Genomic DNA, 14,284 nt, shown 5'->3' on the forward strand with positions numbered 1-14,284 from the left:
TTATTTTTTAAAGTATCCGAACATTTAGTTGTCACGATATTGTGCAATATTTTTTTTTATTTATTGGCCTACAGTTTATTTTAATGTTTATAGAAACTAAACTGTTTAAATACTCATTAGAAACGTTAGATTTTAATATATGTTTAATGTCTTTCTTAAATGTAAATAATTCAGTTAATGAAAACAAAAATTTTTAATAAATTTTTGTTTGTCCGATCATTTAGTTGTTAGGGCTCCTAGTTGTCTGGGTGCACTCAGTGATGAGGTATTCTGGTATTTCCCAATTTATCTCAATCTATTGAGATAAATTCGTTGAGTAGACAGTGTCCTGTTAAAAACACCTAACAATCCGAAGATTGCTCTTACTTAAATCAAGTATGTTAGGCTACAATTTATCTGGTTTAAGTAACCATTTTGCAAACAATTATATAAAAAATTTCTAACATTACATTATCTGGAAATAAGCAATTTTGTGTAATATTTTAATGTTTTTTTTATGAGAAAACAGTAAAGACCAGTTTACATACATAATTTTTGCTAGAGGTAGTTCAAACTCGAAAAATGGAGATATTTTCCTAAAGTATTAAAAGGAAGTATCCGAAAATTAGGATGTATGCGAAGTATATCAGAGGAATATAAAGTGAGGTTACGAGGCGGTTAGTGGCATGATCGACCGTCGTTTCTCCACCGACTGAGGATCGATGTTTGAATATATAATCAGCCCTATTGAAAAACTATAACAAAATGCTAATTTGGGGTTATTCTTATGCATAAAGGCAGCCTTGTTTCCAAAGCAAACAAAATGAAGATTTTTGCAGAGACTTAACTTAATTGAGTACTCCACCATTTAGTATATCTCGATATATTTTTTAATAGCAATTTTTACGATATTCCTCAAAAATAAGTTGTATAGGAATATTATACAAGGCGAGCCTTAACTAAGTGCAAATATGTTTAGGAGTAGTATATTTCGACCCCAGGAACATGTCTACGGGTCACATTAAATAAACTTTTAGTTACATCATTAAAATATTTTGATTAAAAGAAAATATATAAAAGTGCGCAATGCTGTGCCGGTCAAGCTTAATCACGTGCCTAAATGTTTATCTGGTTAGGTATGAGATTTTTTTCGCCAAAAAATGTTGAAAATTGTGAATTTTATTTAAAATTTTCCTGTATATTTTAAAACTGCCTGTTTACTGTTAATTCCTTACTCTGTGATGTTACCATGGTTACGGCTTTACAGCAATAAGAAGTATGCAGATACAGAAAAAATGCCGTGGCTCTCAAAATTGTATCAAAACATTTTTTTTTTTTCGAAATTCCCAGCAATTGATTAAATTTAAAGGCACAGAGAAGTAAAAAAAAATATAAAATAAAATATCAATTTCAAATTACATTCCTGCTGCGACATTTTTATTATAAGAGGTGTATTTGTTGGAAAAGAAAGAAATAAAAACTTTTTTACATGTATGAAGAATGGTGTTTTTCACTTCGCCTCAAAATGCCCGAATAACAGAATTGGGACTATAAATCAGGACCCATCTGTTTTTGTGAAAAATTTCGCGTTCTATTGGGAAAACTTTAGACGCGAGATTTATCTATTTGCATAAACACAAATGTGGAAAAAAGATGCAGGTGCGATAAAAAGACAAAGTGTGTTCGAATCTGCTTAAAGGATTTAGATAAACATATATTTTAGATTCCTGATATATGCTTCATATAAATATACTTTAAGAATAGAATAGATCGGTATTCATCAATTTATATTCAAAAACCATTATTTTAAGAAGTCTACCATCCATTTAGAATTAGAATTTAGAATGAGTGGGAGGGGGGTTAATCACTTCGACCTTACAGATCCATTGTGTCCCCCTTTCTTGAATCATAACTCATCATACAGTCCCAGGGCTTTGACAAAAGCCAGTATCTGGGACGGTTTTATAGAGGGTAGTTCTCCATCTCCAATATCAGTCGTACCAAAATTCATGGCACGAATGGTTGTCATCTCGGCGCACTCAGTGATGAGGTGTACTGGTGTTTCCCCATCTTCCCCACAGAATCTGCATTCGCCGTTTCTTCTTAGTTTCAATCTACTGAGGTGTTCGTTGAGGAGACAGTGTCCTGTTAAAAACCCCGTGACAATCCGAAGATTGTTCTTACTCAGACCCAGGAAGATCTGTGATTTTTCTTCATCATAAGCCCTCAGAAACTTCTTCGAGTGTCTTAGACCATTGGAAAATTTCCATTCCAGGTTGCGGATGGAATCTTCCAAGTTCTTGAGTTCCGCCTTGAGTTGGTTACCACTTGGAAAGCAGAACGGTTCTGGTTCAGTTAGTGGAGTGTTCGCTCCTTTCCTAGCTAGATTATTTGCTTTTTCATTGCCTTCTATCCCTTGGTGAGCAGGCACCCAGTGTAGGAGGACTTTGTTTTCTTTGCCTAATTTATTTAGCTTCTCTATGCATTCTTTGACCAATTTCGAATTGATTGATACTGAGTTGATCGCCTTTAACGCTGCTTGACTATCAGATAAGATGGCTATTTCTTGTTTCCGATAGTTCCTATCTAAGATAAGTTGTACGCATCTCTCGATAGCGTAGATTTCTGAAGAATAGTAGATTTCTAGAAACACTCCGATCCCTGTTCCCGTATTGGTTTTGGAAGCATCAGTATACCAAGTTATGGTATGGTCTTTTAACTGCTGGGCAAGCGTTTCGCTCTTCCAATCCTTCTTATTGCTCAATACTACATTGACATGTTTGTCAAAGTTGTACGTTCTTGGCATATCGTCCACTGGGAGTTGCAGGAGTGGTATTTCCTTTTTGAGGGTGTTCCAAGCCCCTGATCTGACAATTCTCCCAGTACTAATTCCGTTAATGACCATTCTAATCATTGTCGCATTGGCATATCTACCAATGACAATGTGCAGTGGTGTTAGATCTAGAATGACCTCCATTGCTGCTGTTGGACAGGTTCTCATGGCTCCTGTGATGCAAACACATGCTAGTCTCTGGACTTTGCATAGATTTAGCCTTGCTGTCCGTTGCTCTAGTTTTGTGTACCAGGCAACTGCTCCATAAGTAATCATGGGTCTTACTATCATGGTATACATCCAGCGCAAAATGTTAGGGGAGTAGCCCCATCTATTTCCGGCCAGTCTTCTGCATATCATGAGAGCCTTTATGGCTTTGCTGGTAGTGTTCTTAATATGCCTGTTCCACAGGAGTTTACTGTCCAGAGTTATTCCCAGGTATTTAACTTCCTGTGTTGGCAGTATTTCCTTTCCATCTAGTTGGATTCTTTTCAAGTTTTTCAGACTTCGCCTTCGGTGAATGGCACTATCGCGGTTTTGTCTGAGTTGATACTCAGCCCGACAGTCCTACACCATCTCTCAGTGATACGGAGTCCTCTTTGGATAATATCACACAAGGTGCCTTCATGTTTCCCCCGAGCGATCATGACTATGTCATCTGCATACCCAATGCAGTATATTCCCGCTAGAGTCCGCATCTAGTAGTTCATCCACCATCAAGCTCCACAGCAAAGGGGAGGTTACTCCACCTTGTGGAGTTTCTTGCGTTGTTTTAACAGCTACAGTTTTGGTGCCCATCTGAGCCTCTGCTTCTACCATCCATAGTACACCATACCTTTTGTAAGACAAAGCATATCTCATTAAAGAATATGTAAATAATACTTGGTAGTATTATGTAAATTCAGTATATTATATTTTTAAAAGGCCCATAACAAAGCAAATAAAACAGTTATATAATATACAGGGTGTCCCATATAAAGAAATTTATATTTGGGTCATATATTAAGAATAACATCTCCCAACGAAAAACTAGTTGCGCTACTGAATTCTACGTGAAAATGCCATTTCTCAACTAAATGTTCACCTTTTTTAAGTTCTAAGATAACCGATATACGAGGGAAGTCGAAAAATACAATAATTTTAACTTCGCCCTGTATCCAGGACCTAAGAGGCCTAGGACAAATCTTAGTGTAGCATCTTTAGTTTCATAAAAAAGTAGCATAGTGATGTAACTTTCTAGAATATTATACAGAGTGAGTCTTAAGTAAGTGCAAATATATTCAGGGCTGGTAGATCTCGATAAAAGAAACATATTTTCTCTTTAACGTGATTCAAATAAGTCCAAAATAATCGAGTTATTTTACTTTGAAAGTTTCCAAAATAAATGTTTTTTTTTGCAGAAATTTTGAGAACCACCGGATCTTTTCTGGGTTTTATTACTTTAAATCTCATCTGCTACCTATGTTGTCATATTATTAAGATATTATGTTTCTTAAGTAAAAACTAAACAAATTTCTACTAGATTTTTTTAGAAATTTCCAAATTTTCAACTTTATTTCTCTCGAAAAAAAACACTTAATAATCGTATTTCTGGTGTCAAATAAAAATATATAGAACCCTAAGAAATATACTAACCCTAAAAATATTTGCACCTATCTGACACTTACCCTGCATGTCTCCTTTAATTTTTTTCAATATAATTATTTGTATTACAGTTCGGTCTAAATAATATCATAATTTACAATATATTTAAATAAACATAATTTTATACGCTATGAAACACGTTCATTTTTCATAAATTGATTTTTACTTTAGCCACTCCATTAGTGGCCAAGGTAATAAAAAAATGTTTTTATTATACACTTTTTAAATATATTTTTTTAATATACTTTGGCAAAATAAATAAAAAAAATACACTACTCAAAAAAATTATTGCATTTTTCAATAAAAGTAATTATTACATATTTCTAAATGAAGCATGCATTATACTGCCTTTCTCTTGTGAGTTTTTTAAAACAATAGGGTACGCACTGACATGTAATTTTTAGTGGGCCGAATATTTAGTTGCAAAAGTGAAAACAATTGATTACATTGCGCAGCCTAAGGTTATGCGCTAACAGGCAATTTTTAATCGGCCGACATATTTGTAACCAATATATCGTTATGGAGACGGGCTCACATGCAATCAAATAGTCGGCCGTTCGACTTTACAGGGATGTATTGTTTTTATTTTTGCAAATAGTCGGCCTACTAAAAACTATTGTATCGAATTTCCGTTCACAGTGTCCATACTATTTAAAATCGCAAGTCAGGGAATTCAAAGTATCTTGTTTTTCAAATTAATATATTTTTTTAGAAATACGCGATATCTTTTTTTACATTTAGTAGCACCATCTTATAAAAAAGAAAAATGGACAGTGAAAAACAAAAATAACGTATTCCAGTGCACATCATAAATAACGATAAGTAAAAAAAAATTGAATGACATTCGAGAAAACCATTCCGGCTTTATATACGGTGTCTTATACAAAAAAGAGATCGATAACAAATCTAATACGCCGCCAGACTAGGACGTTGACGTTCCGAATTGATGCGACAAGCGGCCGCTGCATCATCTGGCGACCGGTCGGCAAGACAGAGCGCCACGTCCGCGTCCTCACAGCGCCCACTCTCGCAATTTATGACCGGGTTACATTAGCAATGTAGATGAGTGCCTACGAGCCGGAGACGGACGGGACGGCAGAATGACGGCGGTGAACTGCCGCAGCTATTACTGCTGATAACATCGGATGACCTGCCCACCGCCACGGCCGCCTCGATTTATTGGACCGGTCAAGAAATTTACCAGTGGTTTAATTTAAATCTTATTCGGAAACGAGGCCCGATCGCCGCGATTTGTATTCGTTGTCGGTGCCGGCACTAAATCAGCCCTTTGGCCAGGAATAGGGCGCAATTTACCGTTGTGATGCCTTTAGGGTGGTTGAGATAAAAGTTGTGAGCTTCTTGTTTCAATTTTCAACACAACTGAAAGTAAACACTTCGCGTTCAAGTTTAGTATATTATAAATCTACGAGTTAACAATGCGAGCTGGAATGTATCCACCAGAAAGGCTAATACCAAAATTCGAAAACAAAAATCAATGATCTCTGTTGCAAAGTACATTCAATTCTTAAGCGTAATAAGGTATAGTCTCCTGTACTAGAATTGTTATGGTATATTAATAAGATAATATGAATAAAACAGAGCTCTAACAGCAACTAATTGCAAAAGAAAGTCATAGAGAATTGAAAAAATATTCTCTTGTGACATGTACAATAATGCACCTACAAAAATTTCTCTATATTACTAATTTAAATTGTTACTTTCTTTTCTACAGGCTCTATTATTACTGTTATCATATCTTTTCATTCATCATGCCTTTTTTTTGTATTATCAAATAATACCACAAATAATTTATAATTAATTTCTATAAACATAATGTTATACGTTATGATACACGTTTTATAATTGCATGTAAATTGACTCTTACCTTAGCCTCTCGAATATTGGCTATAGTGTTCAAAAATTATTTTATTATTCATGTTTTAAATATTTTTAAGTACGTTTTAGCAAATGAAATAAACAATCCAATTTCATTTAAAAAAATATCATAAAGTACTTGATAGATAAAAATTTACTACAACCAAAGTTATTCGGGGAAAAAAATGGACAAAAACAAACTACAATAAAAACTTCCAGTGCATCCAGATGTAGAAATTTGGATTTTTAGAAGGAGATTGGCGATGCTACTCCAAAAAGATATAATATTTCATGTAAAAGTTTGCTCGTCATACTTAGAACCTAAAAATATACAGTTTTCTCAATATTAAACATCAAAAAATAATTGAATGACGTTTGAGAGAACCATTCCGTCTCTATATACGTTGTCTTACACAAAAAAGAGATCGATATCAAATCTAATAAGCTGCCAGACCAGGACGTTGACGTCCCGAATTGATTCGCCAAGCGGCCGCTGGATCATTTGGCGAACGGTCGGCAAGACAGAGCGCCACGTCCGCGTCCCAACAGCGCCCACTCTCGCAATTTATGACCGGGTTACATTAGCAATGTAGATGAGGGCCTGCGAGCCGGCGACGGACGGGACGGCAAAATGACGGCGGTGAACTGCCGCCGCTATTACTGCTGATAACATCGGATGACCTGCCCACCGCCACGGCCGCCTCGATTTATTGGACCGGTCAAGAAATTTACCAGTGGTTTAATTTAAATCTGATTCGGAAACGATGCCCGATCGCCGCGATTTGTATTCGTTACCGGTGCTGGTAATAAATCAGCCCTTTGGCCGGGAATAGAGCGCAATTTACCGTGGTAGTGCCTTCAGGAGATTGTTATAAAAGTACATAGTTTTTTTGTTTTAATTTTCAATACGAAAACTGGAAGTAAATTAGCTTCAAGTTCCAGTTTTGTATGTTATAAATCTACGAGTTTGTGATGTAAGCTAGAATGTATAAGAAACGTAATGTAAACAAAACGTCACTATCTTGTAAGAAGAAAAAAATTGTGTATGCACTATGTGCGCATATTTTAAGTGAAACTTCTTACTAACAGCTATTAAATTGAAGAATTTAAAGGATATATATTTATTTATGAATGCTTTTCACAAATTTCAAAAAATTAGAGTTAATATAAAACCGCTTCATAATTTTATAATGTTTGTTTAATTTTTATTAAAAATAACGATAATTCTATTACCGGACCGGATAGCTGTGGCCATTAAACCAAAATGCTACTACATCTATACATCTAACTACTACTAACTGCTACTAACCAATATTTGTTTTTTGTAGTCTGTGGTCTATTGTGTTTAAATCTTTTGTTCATTATGTTCATTATTACTAACTATAAAATGATTTGCACTTATTTAAGACTTATCCTTTAATTTTTTTTCAATATAATTAATTGTAATGTAGTTTGTTGTAAATAATATCATAAATTTACTATAAGTATATTTAAATAAACATGATATTATAAAATATATTATAAAAATTATTTTACTTTAGCCACTCGATTAGTGGCCGAGGTAATAAAAAATGTTTTTATAATATATTTTTTTAAATTTTAAAACTTTCGAAAAATAAATAAAAACTACGAGTCTGTATTTAAAAAAAATAGTAATGTGAATCTTATGAAGAAAAAAAAATTAACAGTGAAAAACAAAAGTAACATCTTCCAGTAAACACAAAAATAATAATAAGTAAAAAATAATTAAATGACATTTAAGAGAACCATTCCGTCTTTATATACTTTGTCTTACACAAAAAAGAGATCGATAACTAACCTAATAAGCCGCCAGATGACGACGTTGACGTTCCGAATTGATGCGACAAGCGGCCGCTGGATCATTTGGCGACCTGTCGGCAAGACAGAGCGCCCACTCTCGCAAATTATGACCGGGTTACATTAGCAATGTAGATGAGGGCCTGCGAGCCAGCGACGGACGGGATGGCAGAATGACGGCGGTATAACTGTCGCAGCTATTACTGCTGATAACATCGGATAACCTGCCCACCGCCACGGCCGCCTCGATTTATTGGACCGGTCAAGAAATTTACCAGTGGTTTAATTCAAATCTGATTCGGAAACGAGGCTCGATCGCCGCGATTTGTATTCGTTGCCGGTGCCGGCACTAAATCAGCCCTTTGACCAGGAATAGGGCGCAATTTAGCGTGGTAGTGCCTTCAGGAGGTTGAGATGAAAGTATATAGCTTCTTGTTTCTATTTTCAACAGGATAACTAGAAGTAAATAAGCTTCAAGTTCGAAAACTAATACTAATTATCTCCGTTGCGAAGTATATGCAATTCTTATGTCAAGGTGTAGCATAGTTATAGTAGTATAATTGGTATACTATACTTAGATAATATGACTGCTTAATCTTCATAATATTATCTAAGCTTTAATAACAATTATCAAAAAAAAATATCGAAGGAATAGTCTTTGGTAACATATACCTAAAATAATAATTTAGATAGAAATTCATCATCATCACAATTTTTAGCTTTCTAAACACAAACTACACTTGGATCCATTTTAACACACACTAAACTAATGAATACTGGACAACAAACAAAAAATGTAATATAAAAAATACCATGTAACTGTGATAAATTTTATATTGGTGAAACATCTAGACCCTTAAATTGTCGAATTAAATAACGTAAAGTTCATTTAATAAAGTGCGACTTTCACAAATCTAAGATTTGTCAGCATTCATGGGACACAGGGCACAGAATAGATTGTAAGAGAAGAGAAAAAATCTCTAAGAGAAAAATAAAAGAACCTTTTGTAATACAATCTAACAAATATATTGCTCATGCATCAGTAGATGTTAATTATGTATGGTAATCACTCCTTTGATATTAAAGGACATTACATAAATAAACATACTTAAAAATTATAAACAAATTAAAAATAATCATACAGAAAGTTTTAAAGCTTTTTGATTTTACCTTATTAAGTAATTGTTATCAGGTAGTAATTGTTAATTTTGTAGTTTAACTTGATATAACGTCATTTTAACAGAATGTCAACGGTTTTTGTAGACGTATCTGTTTAAAAAAACTAAAGTTTTATCGAATAGTTGCATTTAGATATTTTAAATGGTTTTTTCTTTGTTTCTTTGTATGTTTTTTTTTGCTTCCGACGACAGAAAGAGATATACTTTCCAAAACGTGAAGAATTTTTTTGTCCATTAGGCAAAAATTGTTCATTAGTAAGCCACTGCTGACAATTAGTCTCGGTGGCTTAACGCAGCAGTGATTACAAAAAGTAACTATTTTATTTTGTAGACTTACTTCCAGTGGCGAAATACCCATAGGACTTTTTTGGATTAATTTTCAGCTTATGCAACCATTTACAGTTATGGTGTAGCCTCCCTCACATACTCTCTTTGTAATTGGGCCCATTGTTTTCTATTGTTGGCTATACGGACCCAAATTATCCCTCCTAATTTTTTAATAAGATGGTCCCATCTCAGGTTTTGCTCTTTTTCTAGGTCTCTTAATTCCTCGTGGGTACCATGCTGAAACTAGTACAGAATTTGGGCTAAAACTTAATCCTAACAAAACTACTGTCATGATTGTGGACCGACAAAACAACAACCAACCTCACGTGGGAAACATAGCTGGATTTAAGGTGGTTAATAAATACTTATATCTGGGATCGCTAATCGACAACAGCGGCTCATGCGAAGGCGAAATAAGACGTAGAATTGCGCTGGCTAGAACAGCCGTAACTAAATTAATTAAGATATGGAAAGATACAGCCATCACTAAGAACACCAAACTAAGACTGCTGAACTCGCTTGTTTTCCCGATTGCTACGTATGGGGCGGAAACATGGACGCTGAAGAAAAGCGATACCAGGCGAATAGATGCTTTTGAAATGTGGGCATATAGACGTCTGCTACGTATACCTTGGACAGCCCATCGTACGAATGAGTCAGTTCTCCAAGAACTAAACTCACAACTCAGCCTCTCAAAAAAAATAAACCGATGTTTTCTGACATATATTGGTCACATTGCTAGAAGAACGGACTCACTGCAGCTGCCAATAGTCGAGGGAAAGGTAGAGGGAAAGCGACCACGAGGAAGATCACCCAAGAGATGGGTTGATCAAACTAAAGACCTAATCGGCCAAGGCCTTCATGAAACCGTCAGCATGGCTCAAAACAGAGCGGACTGGCACAATACGATAAAAACCGCTACAGGAACATCATAGTCACTAATCCCTCTTCAGGGAAATGGACCAAAGAGAGAGACCATGCTGTAATTTTTGTGGTCCATCTGTTGTCCTTTCGTCTTGCTAGATGCCTTGCCGATATTCTCGTATTAGTCAATGAAATATAACAATGTAGAAAACTTAAAAATTGCGTTAACACTGTTAGTGTTTAAAAAAATAGAATAAGATATTATCAGTATTCATGCAAGCAGAATTTAAACTTTGAGTCAAATTCCCTAATCATTTATCTTGTTAATTTGCATATTTTGTTTCCTTCATCGCCTTGCCCCTTCAGTCCTAATTTGCCACGCCCTTTCCTGCTCTTAAATGCCACCCCTCTCGTTCCACATTCCCCTCTTACTGATTAATTACGCACTTCCGTTTGTGGCGTGTTGGTCTGGAGTGATGGTCATTTTATGGTTGTAATTCAAATCGGATAGCGTCTTGTTGAAGGACCCAGATAGTGTGTCGATGGGAATCACATGACTGACATCTTAAGATTATGGTTAGATTACATTTTCTCCACAAATGTTTTGTATCGAATAATTTTAATTATTTTAAGAAATAAAATATACAGTATGTCGATCTGTTCTAGCTACGGGACATCCGTAAGGCGAGATATAAAAATATCTGTTAAAGAGAACATTACTTATTTATTCAAAAATGTTAAGAATAGCGAATCAGTTTTATTTTTTTTGACGTTTTTCAACGTTAATAAGACACAATCTTTATAAAAATTATAAAATTAAGAAGAAAAATAATAATTAAATCACGCAACTATTTTAACGATAACGATTGCACTGTTGTCAATCTCGGTCTACTACCGTTTTAATCGATTTTACATACTCTTCAAGTATAGTAACAATCTATTAAATATATTGCTGTTTATGTAAATGTATTTGATAGTAAATTAATCATACTCCAGTATTGTGTCTGTATTCTTGAAATTTCTTTCATAGACACAGATCAGTAGACGTACATTACTAAGATTTACTTTTTTGCCAAATTTCATGTATAGTTTCATAATGTAGAGCTATATTCTTTTATAATTAAATAAAACATTTATAAAGTGTATTAAACAAATAAATATTTGTTATTCGTAAAACATAATCACAAAAAAATATATTGAAAACGCTACAAAAGCTTTACTATAATTTATTCCAAGCCATAAAATCTACACATATAACGCAAATATTTATACTCCATTTTCCATTCTCCCTCCTGTTTAAGACGCTTTGTGTTTTTAAGGAGAGTTTTCTAACCCCTGCTGATGAGCTAATCGTAAACAAAAGCCGTTTTTCAGAGAAAACGACTAAAAAAATGTTTAAACCCCATATATTCTATGGTTTATAACTTCTATTTTTTTTAATATATGGACAAGAAAAAGTAGTTTTAAAATTAAGTTATCTTTTGTTAATTTCTTACCTTTGTAATAGTTTTCTGTTCCGTTTCTATCGTCATAATTTTCAGCTTATTCAACCATTTACAAGTATGGTGTAGCCTCCTCACGTACTCTCTTTGTAGTTGGGCCTAGTGATGTCTATTGTTGGCTATGCGGGCCCAAGTTATTCATGCTAATTTATCATGCCCCACAGCATGGTCCCATCTCAGATTTGGTCTTCTTCTAGGTTTTGTTTCTATATTTTGCCTTAAATTTTGATCACAGTTCCTAAAAATATACCAGAAAAAGTATCATTTTTAACTAAAACAATCTAGTATTATATTTCCTGAAGTATTTTGAACTTATAGTGCTATACTTGAACTCTTCTACATTAGGAACAATTTTTGTACTAGAATTTCTTAAATTTTGACTTAAATAAATTTAATAAGACAAGAATAATTTGTGATAATATTACAAGAAAAATATTTATTTTATTTACCATTCAATCCATAAAATATAAAATGTAAACGGAACTGTCAAAGGGTTAATTGTCACGTCATTTGCGGACTAAAGTTTGATTTTAATGCATCCGTTGTCTGACGATACGATGATACGATATTAATTTTATTGGTTGGATTTAAAGACTTTGATTTATTAGAAAATTACGCAGTTTTTGCATTTTCATGCCTCCGTTCATCAGATGTATGATTTGCTTCTGATTGGTGCAATTTTATATTTTCATTTCCATAACGATATCGCTGTTTTACTTAAAATCTAAGAGCTAGCAACGTTTTCGAGAGAAAATTTTAAGAAAGCTGGTTTTTTAATATATTTTTTGTAATGCTCTCCTGAGAGCGGACGGTCTGGCTGCCGGTAGACGTTGCTTTCACTATAGCGCATCATATCTGTATTCAACATCTGTTCACTACTACAATTAATGTGAAAATCGATCAATGCATCTCTACTCATAAACAAGAAATTCTATAAAACACACGAAAATCGGATACCCTTTACAGAGGAGATGCACAGTAGTAAATCGCAGTAGTCTAACGGCCAGCACTTTGGCCAGGAGAGCACAGGGGAACAAAGCAAAAGATATAGGCATTAAAAAAACAGCTTTTTTGAAATTCTCGTTTTTCTGACGTAGCTAGCTCTTGTACCATTATATATTTTTTAAGGTTAGATTAAATTTGTCAAAAAAGTGTCAAAATGTCCGTTATCGTAGGATCTTTCTCCGAAAAATAGGCGAGAAAACGGTATGACCAATCAGATCGTTGTCGGATCATCTTATCAACAGATAACAGATGCATGAAAATCAAGCTTTACTCGCTGACATTTGATTTCGACTGATCGTTCCCAGAAGTATAATCCAGAACCAGATTTGAGACCAGTTGGAAACCAACGATCCGTAGAATCAAATTGGTAACTGGTTGGATATTTCGTTGTGCGAACAAAGTTAATATCTGCAAAAATGTGTAGTCTAAACCGCAAAGAAGAAATCAGGTATAGATCTTTTTTGGTCACGAAAATAAGGTTGAACCACCCTGTATTATGAATAAAAAATTACGTCGGTCGCTCGTGCTTTGCCAACCGTGACACGACACAAGACAATATATAAATTGTATTTCCTTGTTGAAACGTCACGGGATTGAGTTTTATGGCAGTTTATATTTTAGGGTATAGCGTTCGTGTGACACAATAACGTTGAAAATTTAAATGAAAAGACGACGTCCTGGAAAATCGTCTGTCTTATTCGATCTACGACAGTAAATTGTAAATATTACTAGACATTGTAGCACCGAACTGCTATTTGAAACTATCAGCCTTAATTCAATTTTCTTTCATTATTACATAGTTGAATTTTTAATTATTTCGAATTTTTAATAGAAAAAAAATCAAGAAAAAGTACGGGTGAAAACTACCACCACACCAACATAAATTTTAGTATAAATATTTTACAACTTAACCGACGACCGATTTTCTTTTCGTAAAATGGTTCCTCTAGTATTTACTACACTTTTTGTCTCTTAATGCGCGTCCACATTGCTCGTGATCCTGCTCGCTCTTTTGCTTCTGATTGTGCTTGCGTTGCTTGCGCTTCCTGCTTGTCGTGTTTCTCAAGATCTTTCGGCTCGCAAGCAACGGTGCGGCCTCTACATTGTAATGTAGTGCTTGCGTTCGTGCTAATCGGACATGGATGACACCGAAGTATTTTTAGTAGCGGCTGCTAGTGCGATCATTATTGCAAAACGAAAAAGAGAAAGAGAAAAAAGGTGTTAGATATTTAATAATTTCAAAAGTAGATCCCAGCATA

This window comes from Sitophilus oryzae, unplaced genomic scaffold (genome assembly GCF_002938485.1).
Source record: "Sitophilus oryzae breed Bouriz unplaced genomic scaffold, Soryzae_2.0 scaffold_1017_pilon_pilon, whole genome shotgun sequence".
NCBI classification, from domain to species: domain Eukaryota; kingdom Metazoa; phylum Arthropoda; class Insecta; order Coleoptera; family Curculionidae; genus Sitophilus; species Sitophilus oryzae.